Source organism: Hevea brasiliensis, chromosome 5 (genome assembly GCF_030052815.1).
Source record: "Hevea brasiliensis isolate MT/VB/25A 57/8 chromosome 5, ASM3005281v1, whole genome shotgun sequence".
Taxonomy (NCBI): domain Eukaryota; kingdom Viridiplantae; phylum Streptophyta; class Magnoliopsida; order Malpighiales; family Euphorbiaceae; genus Hevea; species Hevea brasiliensis.
Window position 1 is genome coordinate 107,408,409 of NC_079497.1, and position 13,644 is coordinate 107,422,052.

The window sequence follows — 13,644 nt, forward strand, 5'->3', positions numbered from 1 at the left end:
CAGGAAGAGAGCTCAATAGAGTCGGTTATAATGATGAGGATAAGGAGTGTCTAACCATCGCCCGTGTTAACACTACCTATGAGCGGTGAAGGATACACCGTGTCGTGACGCCTTGAGTTGGCCTAGGGTGTGTTTTGATGCGGAATGGAAAAGTAGTGGCTTATGCTTCAAGGCAGCTGAAGAGGCATGAGCAGAACTATCCCACCCATGATTTGGAAATGGCGGCTGTAGTCTTTGCACTAAAAATCTGGAGACACTACCTATATGGTGAAGTGTGCGAGATATACACCGACTATAAGAGTTTGAAGTACATCTTCCAACAGAGGGATTTAAACTTGAGACAGAGGGATTTAAACTTGAGACAGAGGAGATGGATGGAGCTTCTGGAAGACTATGATTGCACCATCCAGTACCACCCTGAGAAGGCCAATGTAGTAGCAGATGCTTTAAGCAGAAAATCTTCTGGCAGTTTGGCACACATTTCAGCAGAGAAGAAACCGTTGATTCAGAAAGTACATGAGTTGATGGATCAAGGTTTAATCCTAGATCTTTCAGATGAGGGGGTCTTGTTGGCTCATTTTTCAGTGAGGCCAGACTTGCGAGATAGAGTTAGATTTCCCAACACAGAGACTAACAATTGATGAAGATCATAAAAAGAGTACAGCAGGGTGAAGGTGGTGAGTTTGGATTTGCCAATGATGGCGCCCTAGTGCAAGGTTTTAGGATATGTGTGCCCAATGTGGACAACCTCAGAAATGAAATCATGCGAGAGGCACACTATACAGCATGCAGTGTCCACCTGTGTTCCACCAAGATGTACCATGATGTGAGAGATAGCTATTGGTGGAATGGCATGAAGAGAGGCATAGCAGACTTTGTGTCCAAGTGCTTGACTTGTCAGAAGGTGAAGTTTGAACACGAGACCGTCGTGAAGTTGCAAGAGCTCCTATCCCGTAATGGAAGTGGGAAATGATTTCTATGGATTTTGTGACTGGTTGCCTCGTACCACGCGAGGATATGATTCGATATGGGTAATTGTAGACCGCCTAACCAAATCGGCTCACTTCTTGCTGTGAAGACTACATATTCTGTGGCACGATGCGCCCGCTCTACATTCGAGAAATAGTCGATTGCATGGAGTTCCGCCCATAATATCTCGAGAGGGCCCCGATTCACTTCTCGGTTTTGGAGAAAGTTGCAGGAGGCACTTGGCACACGCTGAACTTCAAGACGGCTTTCCACCTCGCAGACGGACGGTCAGAAGGACAATCCAAACATCGAAGACATGCTTCGCATGAGTGTCTTGGATTTTAGGGGTCAATGGGATGGCACCCTATGAGGCATTATATGGAAGAAAGTGTAGGTCTCCTCTGTGTTGGACAGAAATGGGGGAAGCGAAAGTGCATGATGTAGACCTAGTGCAGTACACTTCAGAGGTAGTTCCTTTAATCGAGGAACGAGGGCGACTTTCAAGAGGCGGTAAGAGTTATGCACCCAGACGGAGGGATGTGGAGTTTGCGATGGCGACTATGTATTCTGAAGGTTTCTCCAATGAAGGGAGTCATGAGATTTGGAAAGAAGGGCAAGTTGGCACCTCGGTATATCGGACCTTTTGAGGTTCTTGATAGAGTGGAGCGATTGCCCTAGGTTGGAGCTACCACCCAACCTTTCTCACATTCATCCCGTGTTTCACATCTCCATGCTCAGGAAATACATTCCTGATCCTTCTCATGTACTACAGTCGGATGTAATAGAACTAAAGGAGAACTTGACATTTGAGGAGCAACCTGTAGCCATAGTGGACTACCAAGTGAGATAGCTGAGATCCAAACAGATCCCTATGGTTAAGGTTTTGTGGAGGAGTCAGTCAGTGGAAGAGTGCACCTGGGAGTCAGAGCGGGACATGCGTAGCAAGTACCCTTACTTGTTCAATGCATAATCATGTGTTTTATTCTGCCTTGTGTAAAAATTCGAGGCGAATTTTTACGTAAGGGGAAGAATGTAACACCCCAAATTTTATTATTTATGAGTATTTTTGATATTTTAATTTTATTTAAATTTTAGGAATTTTTTTGAGATTTTTCGGATTTTAAAAATCGGGTTCGATTTTCCGAAAATATAAACTTTGATGATTTTTAAAAATTAATTTAAAGACCACGTGGCAAAACTAAAAATATATTTGGAGTCTACGTATTTTTACGAGTTTCTGAAATTTTTTGAATTTTGGACCTCGTTTTGGTCCCGGGCGAGTAAAAATTCAAAATTTTGTATTCGAATCGAACGGCGAATCGAACGGACCGGATCGGACCGATCGAATCGAACCGGCTCCCTTTCCTTTTTCTTCTCCGCGTCGTCCCTCTCTTTTCTCTTTCTTTCTCTCTCCTCCCCTCCCTGCGCTGTCGCTCCGATTTCTCGGCCAAATCCGGTCGATCCGACCGATTGGACTGGTCTTGTGTCTAAAATCATCTACTCGTGAGCTTTCCATAGACACCAAGAACGCCGAAATCCATCGAGCGGTTTGTCCGATTTTTGCTCGGGAAGATTTTAGCCCATTTCGACTTTTGGGCTAGATTTCTCGGCCGTGAATCCACGAGGAAACCGAGGCCACCAAAGACGCTCCATTCGTCGAGCTTCAGCGACATAAATTTCGAATTTTTCGACACCGTTTTTGGTGGGTCCCACGGAACTTGCGATGTAATTTCGAGCATTAAATGAGCTTAGAAAATACTGAAAAATTTATGTGAAAACCCCCGTGTTATGGGCTTCATGTAGGTATCCTCGATTCGCGGAAAATCGGCGATTGACCGGTTCGCAAATTTGGGCATGACACGTGGACCTAAAAGTCTCGGGTGGGCGAGGTTTTGGCTAGCCCCATTGTCGACGTCGTGCGCGTCCGAAGTCGGAATCGGCAAAGGTAAACCCGAACCTAGTTTTTACGTAATTTTCTAGTGCTTAAATAGGATTAAAAATCCATAAAATATTCGTGGTAGCTTAGAAAATTACGATTCTTTTTGCAATAGCTTAGTAATATTGCTAAGGACCATGGGCAAAGTTTTATAATTTTTAGAGCTTGTTTGGGCAGTTTTTGCAAAAATGATCAATAATAAGGACTAAATTGAAATTTTGCGTATTGTGATGGATGAATGATTTGATGGGCCCAGGAGGGGCTGTGTGATATGATTGAACTGTTGATGTATGGATTGTGAGCATAGAAGTGCATTTTTAGCCCTTTTGCAGGTTGGGTAGGTCCTAGGTATAGGGGAGACTCTGCCGGATTTTCGGCACGACTTAGGACGTAATTGGTCTTTTTCTTTATTTGTATTGAGTCAGATTGTATTAAATAAATGTAATATGATTGTCAGGTGAGCCGGGACAGCCTTCTTCCTCTGCCCAGCCGCCACAGTAATTTGTCGTCAAGTCTGTGAGTAAAATATTAATTTTAATTATAATTTCGATATTATTATATGTTCAGCATGCCCATGCATCACTTATATGCATATATTTATGTAGTTAAACTCTAGGCACGATTTATGTTGCATTCATAACTGTTGATGTGCCATGGATGTTGTTGTGGTAATTTGGAGCAGTGTGCGTGCGTTGGCGTGCATGTGATATGGTGTGGACTATGGATAGGGCCAGGCGATCCACGGCTTGAGTAATTTGGGACCCGATCCTTCGAGGGTAGTCACGGCTTGAGTAATTATTTGGGACCCTCGATTTGGTTATTAAGTGGAAGTCCGAGCTTGAGTAATTCACGCACCGTGTTGGATTTAAGAGAGCTGTATAGGGGATCAGCTCCCATATGTTATGATTGATACTACAGGGTGTGTGAGTGCTCCAAATTACCTTTTTGATGTTATGATGTGAAAATGTTGTGTATGTTGCATTTCACTCTACATGTTGCATTAGTTTCAGATAGTTATAGAGATTATAGTTAAGATTGATATTTTAATCTCTGAGTCGAACGCTCACTCTGTTCAAAATTTTTACAGGCCACAGGAGGATATTTTGTTCTGGGTTAACCTGCCTTTTTACCTCGCAGGTTGTTTATCAATATTGTGTAATTTTAATTACTCCTAGAATTTCCGCATGTGTTAGCAGTATTTATTTGAATTTGGTCTGTAATATTTTTATCATGTTGGACCTGTAAACTTAAATATGTTATGCATGTTGATGGATTGGATGAGGGAGCTGAGCTCCCATTTATTTTATGTTGATGAGTATGTGGAGGGTGAGCTGAGCTCCCCAATTGAGTATTTATTGTGTTTACAGGTCGGGTGAGTCAAAAACTCCCCGTTGGAAAGTCCATTTTATGGCCGGACTCTGTCCGTTTGTTTTCTTGAAATTGGGCCCAAATGGGCCTTAGAGTTGGGTTAATGAATAGTTAAGGCTTACTACGGGCCTCGGGGGCTTTAGGCTGGCCCAGGTCCTAGTGCCGGTCCGGCCCATAGGTTGGGTCGTGACAAGCCTCATACCAATTGGAGCTGTCTAGTTCTACTTATAACCATGAAAGCATACTAGACTCAGAGGTCTAGAATTTCCAGCAACCCAACAACCACTCATCCATCAATTCCATTCCATAATTCATATCAATTCTCAATCCAAAACATACCAAATGACCATAATTAAGCATAATAAACATCAATTGGTCAACATTTTACAAAACCCTAATTCTCACCAAACCCTAATTCCCAACTTCACAATTCATGCAAATCTCAACTCACAAATCTTATATCCAATCTTAACTAAGGTAAAATTCATGCTCAATTTAAATGGAACAAATCAAAACCCTAAGGTCCATGGTTGGCTGAAATTTCTACCTCCTCTTACAACATGATTTCTCTTATTTTTCTATGTTATTTCCTCATGCTTAACTTGAATTCAACCAATTATACTAGAATGAAAGTTTAGAAGTTACTTACCTAATTTGATCCTCTTTCAACTTTCCAAAGCTTTTCAATTTTCCCCTTTCTTTCGCTTTCAATCTTTCTACCAAGGCTAAATAATAAGACTTTACTTTAGTGGCTATGAAATTTGTGAAGTAAAATTTGAGTTTAAGGAGCTCAAAGTAATCATCAATGGAGGAATTGAAAAGAAAAGAGAGAGAGCGAAGATAGGTGAGCCGGCTGGATTTTTGGGGAAGAAGATGATTTGTTACTTTTTAATTTTGGTCTTATTTTATGTTATAATTATCCCCACATTTTCATAATTTAAAATTATAAATTTAATTGGGTCATGCTTACCTCATGCTTATGTCATAAATCATTAAAAATTAATATTTTTCATTTCTTGATTTTCTTTTCCATACGTATTTCTTTATATTTTTAAGTACTTATAATTATTTTAATCTCATACATTGTAATGAACATGTAGGCTAAAAGAAACATCTAGGAGTGAATTAACCAAAATGCTCCTCATCGGTTCTAATTCATCTTTTAATATCACCCGATAACTTCTTGAGTTCCGATTCCCTTGTCTGAGCTTATTTTCTTTTCTTTTCCGTGATTTTCTAATTCCCAATAGTTTCACAATTATCCCTTGACCTAGGGTGTTATGGGGTCCTACACGAATTTAGGGCAGCAACTAAACTCACAGTCGCTTCCCTGATCGATCACCCATCGCTGGGACCTCGGCTCATTTAACCGATTAGGCTTTATTTTTCTTATTTCCATTTCACCTTCATGTGATTTCTATTGATTTTTATTTATGGCTTTTCTGGATGACTTAGATATGGTTCTAAATATCCTAACTATCCGAATAAACACTGGTCACTGGAACAGTAGAATGCACAGACTACTTAACAAGAGGGTGTTACACATTTGGTAAAGTGATCGATGGCCATAATAACATATTGTCAATATCCCGAAGCTTTAGGAAATGTTCCTAATACATCGATTCCCCATTAATAGAATGGCCAAGAACTCTCGATTGTTGATAATTTTTTTGCTAGAGTTTGAGGGATGAAACTGTGCTCCTGACATTTCTTGCATCACTGAACTAAGGTTTTAGCATTATCCACTACTATGGGCTAGAAATATCCTTGCCAAAATGCTTTTTTGGCAATCATCCTAGCTCCTTCATGACTTTGGCATAGACCCTTGTGAATGTCGATTAGGTCTTCTACCCCTTTTTCGGGTGGGATGCATTTGAGCCATGGTTGCATGAAGGATTTTTTTATAGAGCCATCCATCGAGTACATTATATCTAAATGATTTTTGTACTATCTTCTTTACCTCCAGTAGGTCATTGGGTAGAGATCCATACTCTAGTTAGTTGAAAATTAGAGACATCTAGGTTGAACCAACATCAATTAGGAGAACTTCCTCCTAATCTATTATTGCCTGATTTATTTCTGTGGATCTGCTAAGAGAGGTGCTGCTCTCCTGCTGCTGCCATTTTTTCAGGGCATTGGCATTGCAGTTCTCCCCTCTAGGGACCTCTTTACTGATCCTTAGGGCTATTAGTAGAGCTTCATATTCGGCTACATTGTTTGTGGCTCGAGAATTTAAGTGTGCCACATACTTAAGTTTGATGTCATGGGGGCCCTCCATTTTAATTCCAATGCTTGACCTGTCACACCTTACCCCACTATAAGATATGACATGATCCCATAGCATACCAAATAAATTACAGAACTTTGCCTACCGATAATCTATTAAATATACTACAAGGGATTTTGAACAATTCCATTTAATTTTAAGGGTAAAATGATGATAAAAGAATTATTAAAGTGTCTTTGAGTTAGGTATATGTCATAAAATTTACTTAGAAATAATTTAGCATTTTTAAAATTTTACAAAAATTTTGTGTGGTGACGGCTAAAACTACATAAAACCAATTCTTTTAAACTTGTTGAAAATCACCTGTAACAATTATTATACATAATTTTAAAATCACCTCATAATCAAGAATTTTTTTTCTCATTCAACATCAAGAAATGATATTATTTAATCAATCACAATTTAAAAGAAATTTTAACATTTGCATTCATTGGAATTAAAGGAATAAATATTACAAAAATTTATATTTAAATACAGTCTCAAAATAATATTACAAACTTCTTATATAACTGCTCAACTATCTTAACATATGTACAAATAGCTACAATTACATCAAAATGACTTTATAAGGGTATACTTACAATATACCCATATTCAAGTCCACACACTGCTCCAATGTCTCTCCAAGTAAGCCCACTCAACTACCCCTTCTTTTCCTTTACCTGTGACAGCATACAGAGCTATCGCTGAGTGATGAACTCAGTGGTGCACAACTAATGATTTAACACTCAGTAGGAACACAATTTATCAAATCATAATACTGTATTTGTGGAATTCATATTCACCATGAGCTATGACAACAACACAATATTTCTTAATCAAAATCAAATCATTTAATCACATTTTATTTTAAACAATCATAAAATAAAAGTTTTCAATCACATTTTGAATCAAAGTATTTACGTTTCAAGGGTGTTGCCAACATTCACACAGTTCAGAGCATGACACAAAATTTCCAATCAATGTCGTGTTGTACACCACAACAAAGCCAAGACGTCCCAATAACCAAAGGCTAAAGGGGAACACAAAGGCTAGCTAGCATATATCAATACTCATGTAACATCCTCACTTTAGCTAGTCCATACAGTCTTTTGTTCAGGCGACCAATGTCAGTCTGGGCAGCTAGAATATTTGAAATTATAAATAGACTAGAGTGAGGAGTTATAAATAAACCAAATAATTCTCATAAAAATCAAGGAAAATTTTTAGGAACGAAATACACTAAGGTTAAACGAGCCGAAACCCCAGTGATGAGTAACCCGAAGGGGAAGTGACGGCGAAGGCCGTTAGCAACCCTAAACCCAGGGAAAACTTCATAAAATAATTTTTGGGACCTTAGGGAAGGATTATTGGGGTTCCCATGACAATAGAATGTTAAGAAAATACAAGGAAAATTTAATCAATCGGTACACACAATTTTGGCTCGTTAAGCTAAACGGAGGGCATTTTGGTCATTTCGTCTTCAGAGATGATTTTTGACCAACTTGTACATTTATGTAAGTGAATTATATAACATAAAATATAAACAAATATTGATGAAAAATTATTTAAAAATGAATAGGAAAGGAAAGGAAAGAAAAAGAAAGTAAATTGGATTTATTACCTAATGCTTATGTAAGCATGAGGTAATTAATTCCTTTGACCAATCAAATTTATGAAACACAATTAAAATACATAAAAGAGGACAGAAATCTGGAACAAACCAACAGCCCTCTCCCTTCTTCAAAACGTCACCCATGCTCTCCCTCACTCCTCCATTAACAAGCTTCCAAACCTTCATTTTCCCTAGTTTTCTTTCAACAAAAACCCTAAGTGTCAACAAAAAACATTGATATTTCATCTTGGTGAATCTTTTGGGAGCAAAAAGAAGTGTAAAAGAAGAACTCTTGCAAGTTTGAATTTCTCTCCATTAGAGGTTAGTGACTTAACTTGTTTTTCTCTTTCAATTTATGTTGGAGCAGTATGATTGAGCTTAAATTTACAAAGAAATTTAATAAATAACATGTGTATGCCCATCTTACATTTTTGGCAACCTTGGATGTGGTAAAGTTTTGAGGATTTCATGGAACTAGAAATAGTAGTATGGCTGCCTTAACATTAGTCTCTTAAGTGAAATGATGAAATGCAAGTTAAATGCATGATTGGAGATATTAGGGTTAGGGTTTAAGCATGAACTTGAGACCTTGATCATGTAATGGTGAAAGTAAGTTTTAATGGTCAATTATTGACCATTTGGAGGTGTGTGAATCAGAAATGAAGTGGTTTGTGTAGTGGGAATTGAGGTTAGTGTGGCTGCCCTTGGTGACCTGCAGGACTGGGCATGAGTCTAGCAGGTTTGGGCAGCAATAACTAGAGTTGTAGAGGTTCAATTGGTGCAAGGCCAATTGGATATGAAACTAGACACATAATGGCACAACTTTGGTGAATAAACCATGCCCATAATACCAAACCAAGTTGACCTAAAGATTGCCCTAATCTGGGTGACCTACATTCTGCCTGGGCAAAATAACCAAATGAACAATGTTTATTCATTTGGTCATAACTCAGTGTAGAAAGGTCCAATTGACCTGAAATTTTACCAGCAATAAGCTGAGATATAGACCTACAACTTTCATGAAGAAACCTAAAACAAATTATGACCATAACATATTCAAAAAGTGACCTGCAATCACTACTCAAAATACTGTAGATTTGGTCAGTCCAGAAAATCTGGAAAATTTGTAATCCGGCCAGTTGTTGTTTTTGAGCCATAACTTGAGCTACAAAACTCCAAATAGAGTGATTCAAAAAAAGAAATGTAACTAGACACAATAAGGAACAACTTTCATGTTGACAACTTTGCCAAATTCCTACTACAAAAATGACTAATGGAATAGTAAATACAAAGCTTGAAATCTGAAAATTTTAAACAATTAACATTAAGCTTAGAAATGGTATTGGCAATCAATACCAACAATTTTAGAATGCAAAATGTGGTATGTTGGGAATATTAAAACCAATGTACCTATTGTCCATGTAAAAGTCAATATTTTTGTTGACTAATGAATTGAATAGTAACACCTAAACTTGAATTTCAAGAATTGTATAATTTAAGAGTGTAACATGCCCTAGTATACCTAGCAATATTGGTTTGGATAGGTTGGCATGCCAATAGAGTTCTGTTAGCAGTACTACATATGGCTTCTTGCCATTCTGTATTTTATGGCCTCACGTGCCATTCTGTGACATAATAGCCTTTGGCTATGTTGATTGAGTTGTTATACTTGGGTTTTATCCCTGATAATTATTACAGCTTATTAGTCGCTCACACACCGGGAGACACAATGTGACCGATGGTGTGATGGTCTGAGGTACTTAGTACCCAGTGCCAGTTTACCCGTTTATCCAGTCCAGTCGACTAGTAGGGGTTACTCGGGCAATGATAATAAATCTTATCAAATTTTAATCGAATAATACTACAATAAATATCAGAAATTAAGTCTACCAGAGATGTAAATATACATTCTGCATACTTACTTTATTTTAGTTATTTTATTTTATATTGTCACCACTAAGCAGGTACTGGAGACATAGCTGGGGAGCCCAGCAGACATCAGACCGGGTGAACTTTCAGAGCTGCATACTGAGTCCAGAGTCACCTCACATCTGCAATGCACTTGGTAGAACATTAGGACTTTGGGTGGCATTTTGTATTTTGCATTTTGTATTAGTTTTGATTGTAATTACAAACTCTTGAACTTATGTGATAATGTAAAGATATGAAATTTCATGTTATTGAAATTTTCTGTATATTATGTTGAAAAATGAAATGTTGAGAAATATTCATGGATGTGCTTCAAGTGATGATGTGAACAGAAAAATTCTAAAAATAGTGTTGAGATTTTGAGATTGAGTTGAGATGTGTGTATAATGGAGTTCTGGATTTGAAAATTATATTAGAAGTGTCTTTTAAACAGGTTCAGAAGAACCGTTTTTCCAATTTATAGCCGGCACTCTGCCGGATTTTCTATAAAATTTGCGAAAAAATTCAGATTAATCAAAATTATAGATAAATGAGTTTAAAAAGGGTAACTTGTAATGGAAATGTGAATTGGTGCTCCGACACACTGTGTGGCATATCTTGCTCGACTACACTGTAGACGAGTAAGGGGTGTCACAACTCATCCAAGACATCCTCACCTGACAAGCCAGAAAGGGAAACTCAACCCCACAAATGGGAGAGAAACAAATTAATTTAAATACCACGTGGCAAAACTAAAAATATATTTGGATTCTACAAATTTTTCTGAGTTTTCTAGAATTTTTTCAAAATTTTTGGGCCCCGTTTTTGGTCCCAAGGCAGAATAAAAATTCAAAATTTTATATCCTGAATCGAACCGGCCAAATCGAACCAGACCGGATCGGACCGGTCGAATCAGACCGGCCTCCCTCCTTCTTTTCTTCTCTTCCCCGCGCGTCCTGACCCTCCTTCCTCTATCTCCTATTTTCTCTCTCCTCCTTCCTCCCCAGGCCACATCGCCGCCACCCAGCCTTCCCCACCTCGCCAGCGCACCGCCCCAGTGCCTCCCCATGGCCGGCCGACGCTTCAAGACGCCAGAAAATGTGCGTGAAGACTCACCTGCGCACGCCTGCTGCTTCAACTTCCCAGCCAGAATCCTGCCGATCCGGCCACCGATTGGGCCAGGTCTTGTATTAAACACCATCTACACCTCGAGAGCTTTCCATAGACACCAAGAACACCAAAATCCATCGAGCGGTTTTCCCAATTTTTGTCCAGGAAGTTTTAGCCCATTTCGAATTTTGGGCTAGATTTCTCGCAAACCGTGAATCCCACGAGAAAACCGAGAGTACCAGAGCGCTCCACTCGTCGAAAGCTTCACGGCAATATAATGAGGAATACAAATCAAATTCCCATGTCCACTGTGATTTCAAAACATATTCAAAATAATTTCCATTCAACAAAATGCATTTACAAATCAATAAACACATTTAGTTGTTACAAATTCATATACATGGTGGGCAACACATCAAGTTCTCAAAATTACTTCAAAACATATTCAAAACCAGCCCACCTCCTTGCTACAATGAAATTAAGGGCTAATATCCGCCTTTTCATAATATAAAATCATTTCACAATTCAAAATCTTCAAAACAATGCAATTAATTTTTAAATACATAAAAGAAATCATATTTAAATCATATAAACTCCATTCAATACATTTGTAGTGTTAAAACAAAAGAAAAGTTTAGTTGTGCACAATCCTTTTTATACTTCTCTTGACTTAGCTCAACTTTTTCCTTCCTTAGAAGACTCCTTTTCTACTGAAAACATACAATTGGAATGTCTCAATACTCATCCCAATCATCACCAATAACTAATCAAATAAATGCCTAATGAATCCCTAAATTAACTATGGAAGTTAAATGAATTTTGGGTTCTGAACAGGTTAGAAGCCTCACTGTAGAACCCAATTTCAACCTAATTTCAGTCCTTATTTGCTAAGGTAGTCTTCATGAAAATTGTTCCTTTATGTGTTAGGTTTAATATTCAATTTTAATCATTTAATTTTAAGTTCTATAGCTCAAGTTATGATTAAATTACTAAGTACTGCTCCAAGGTACTAAACACTATCCTTTTCCAGTTTTCCAGAATTTTACCAAATTTATATCTAATATCTGAGCACATTAGGCTTAGAATTAGCATTAGGTCCCTGAAATGATGTTTTAGGCCTTTGTCTTAGGTTTCCAAATCATTTTGAATCACTTCAATTGGAGTTTTGTAGAGGAAGTTATGGCCTAATAACCATTCAGAGGTCACAATGCAATTTTATTGAAGTGCAGGATTTCCAGATTTGACATTCCTGACTTACCCAACATTTCCTCTACTTTTCCCTAAGAACTGGGTTTAGGTCCAAACATGACATTTGTAGTTCTATGTATTATGAGTATTTTGGCTTTAGAATCACCTGTTTTGCATTTATATAGCTCCAGTTATGGCCATTTTTTCAAAACTGGTCGGACGCCGAATCCTTCACATTTTCCAGGTTCAGTCCAGAATCAGGGTAGATTTGCTAGACTAATTTTGTCTAGCAATTTGATTAAGTTAGGTCATAATTTGGTTTCATGGTCTTCATAAGAATTGTTCCCTATGTCTTAGGTTTCCATTGGTTCAAGAATCAATTAATTTAGAGTTTCCTAGAGTGAGTTATGCCTAATTGAATAAGTATTGTTCATATGGTCATTTTCTCCAGGTCCAGAATTGCAATTCTAGATTCAAGCCTTAATTAGGGTAATTGATGGTCATTTTTTGGGCAGGGGTTCTTCATGAAAGTTTTAGCCCTATGTCTTATGTTTCATTTTCAATTGGTTTTACACCAATTGGAGTTGTATAACTCAACTTATGAGCATTTAAACCTCCTGGAAGTGTCCAAAATTCCAGCACAATGATCACACTTCTATATTATTAATTCTTTTCACCAACCAACACCATTTCTCATCTATACACATTCAATTGGTCATTATATAACAATAAGAACATCAATTACACTTCATATCACCAAAACCCTAATTTCTCCAAAACCCTAATTTCACAACTTCTCAATTTCATGCAATTCCATGTAACCTCAACATGCAAATCATATAAACATCTCTACACAAGCTTGAATTCAAGTTCAATTCAATTCAATTAAAATACACAAAACCCTAATCTCTCATGGCTGGCCAAAATTTCATGTCCTCATAACATGCCATATTCTTCAATTTCTCATGTCAAATTCCCATAATTAAACTTAAATTAAGTGATTACACAACTATTTAACTTAGAAGGAAACTTACCTCACTTGACAAATTTTCAATCTCCCAAAGTCTTCAATTTCTTGGATTTATTTTGCTTCCAATCTTCCTACCAAGGTCCAAGATCAGGCTTTTGTTCTAGTAACTATGGAATTTAGGGAGAGAATTCAAGGTTCCTAGTAGCTTGAATGAGCAACAATGGAGGGAGAAATGATGGAAGCTTGGCCAGCCAAATGAAGGAGAAGCAGAAGAATAGATAAGCTTGAATTAATTTTTTTCGACTTCTAATATA

General features: G+C 37.8%; 1 long non-coding RNA gene across 1 annotated transcript; it reads left to right on the forward strand.

The window, feature by feature from the left end:
- The first annotated feature begins 3,222 nt into the window (after positions 1-3,222).
- Positions 3,223-4,211, forward strand: LOC131180262 (uncharacterized). Its single transcript, XR_009149054.1, has 2 exons — positions 3,223-3,421; positions 3,993-4,211. It is a non-coding gene; the product is annotated as an uncharacterized LOC131180262 (long non-coding RNA).
- Positions 4,212-13,644: the final 9,433 nt, after the last annotated feature.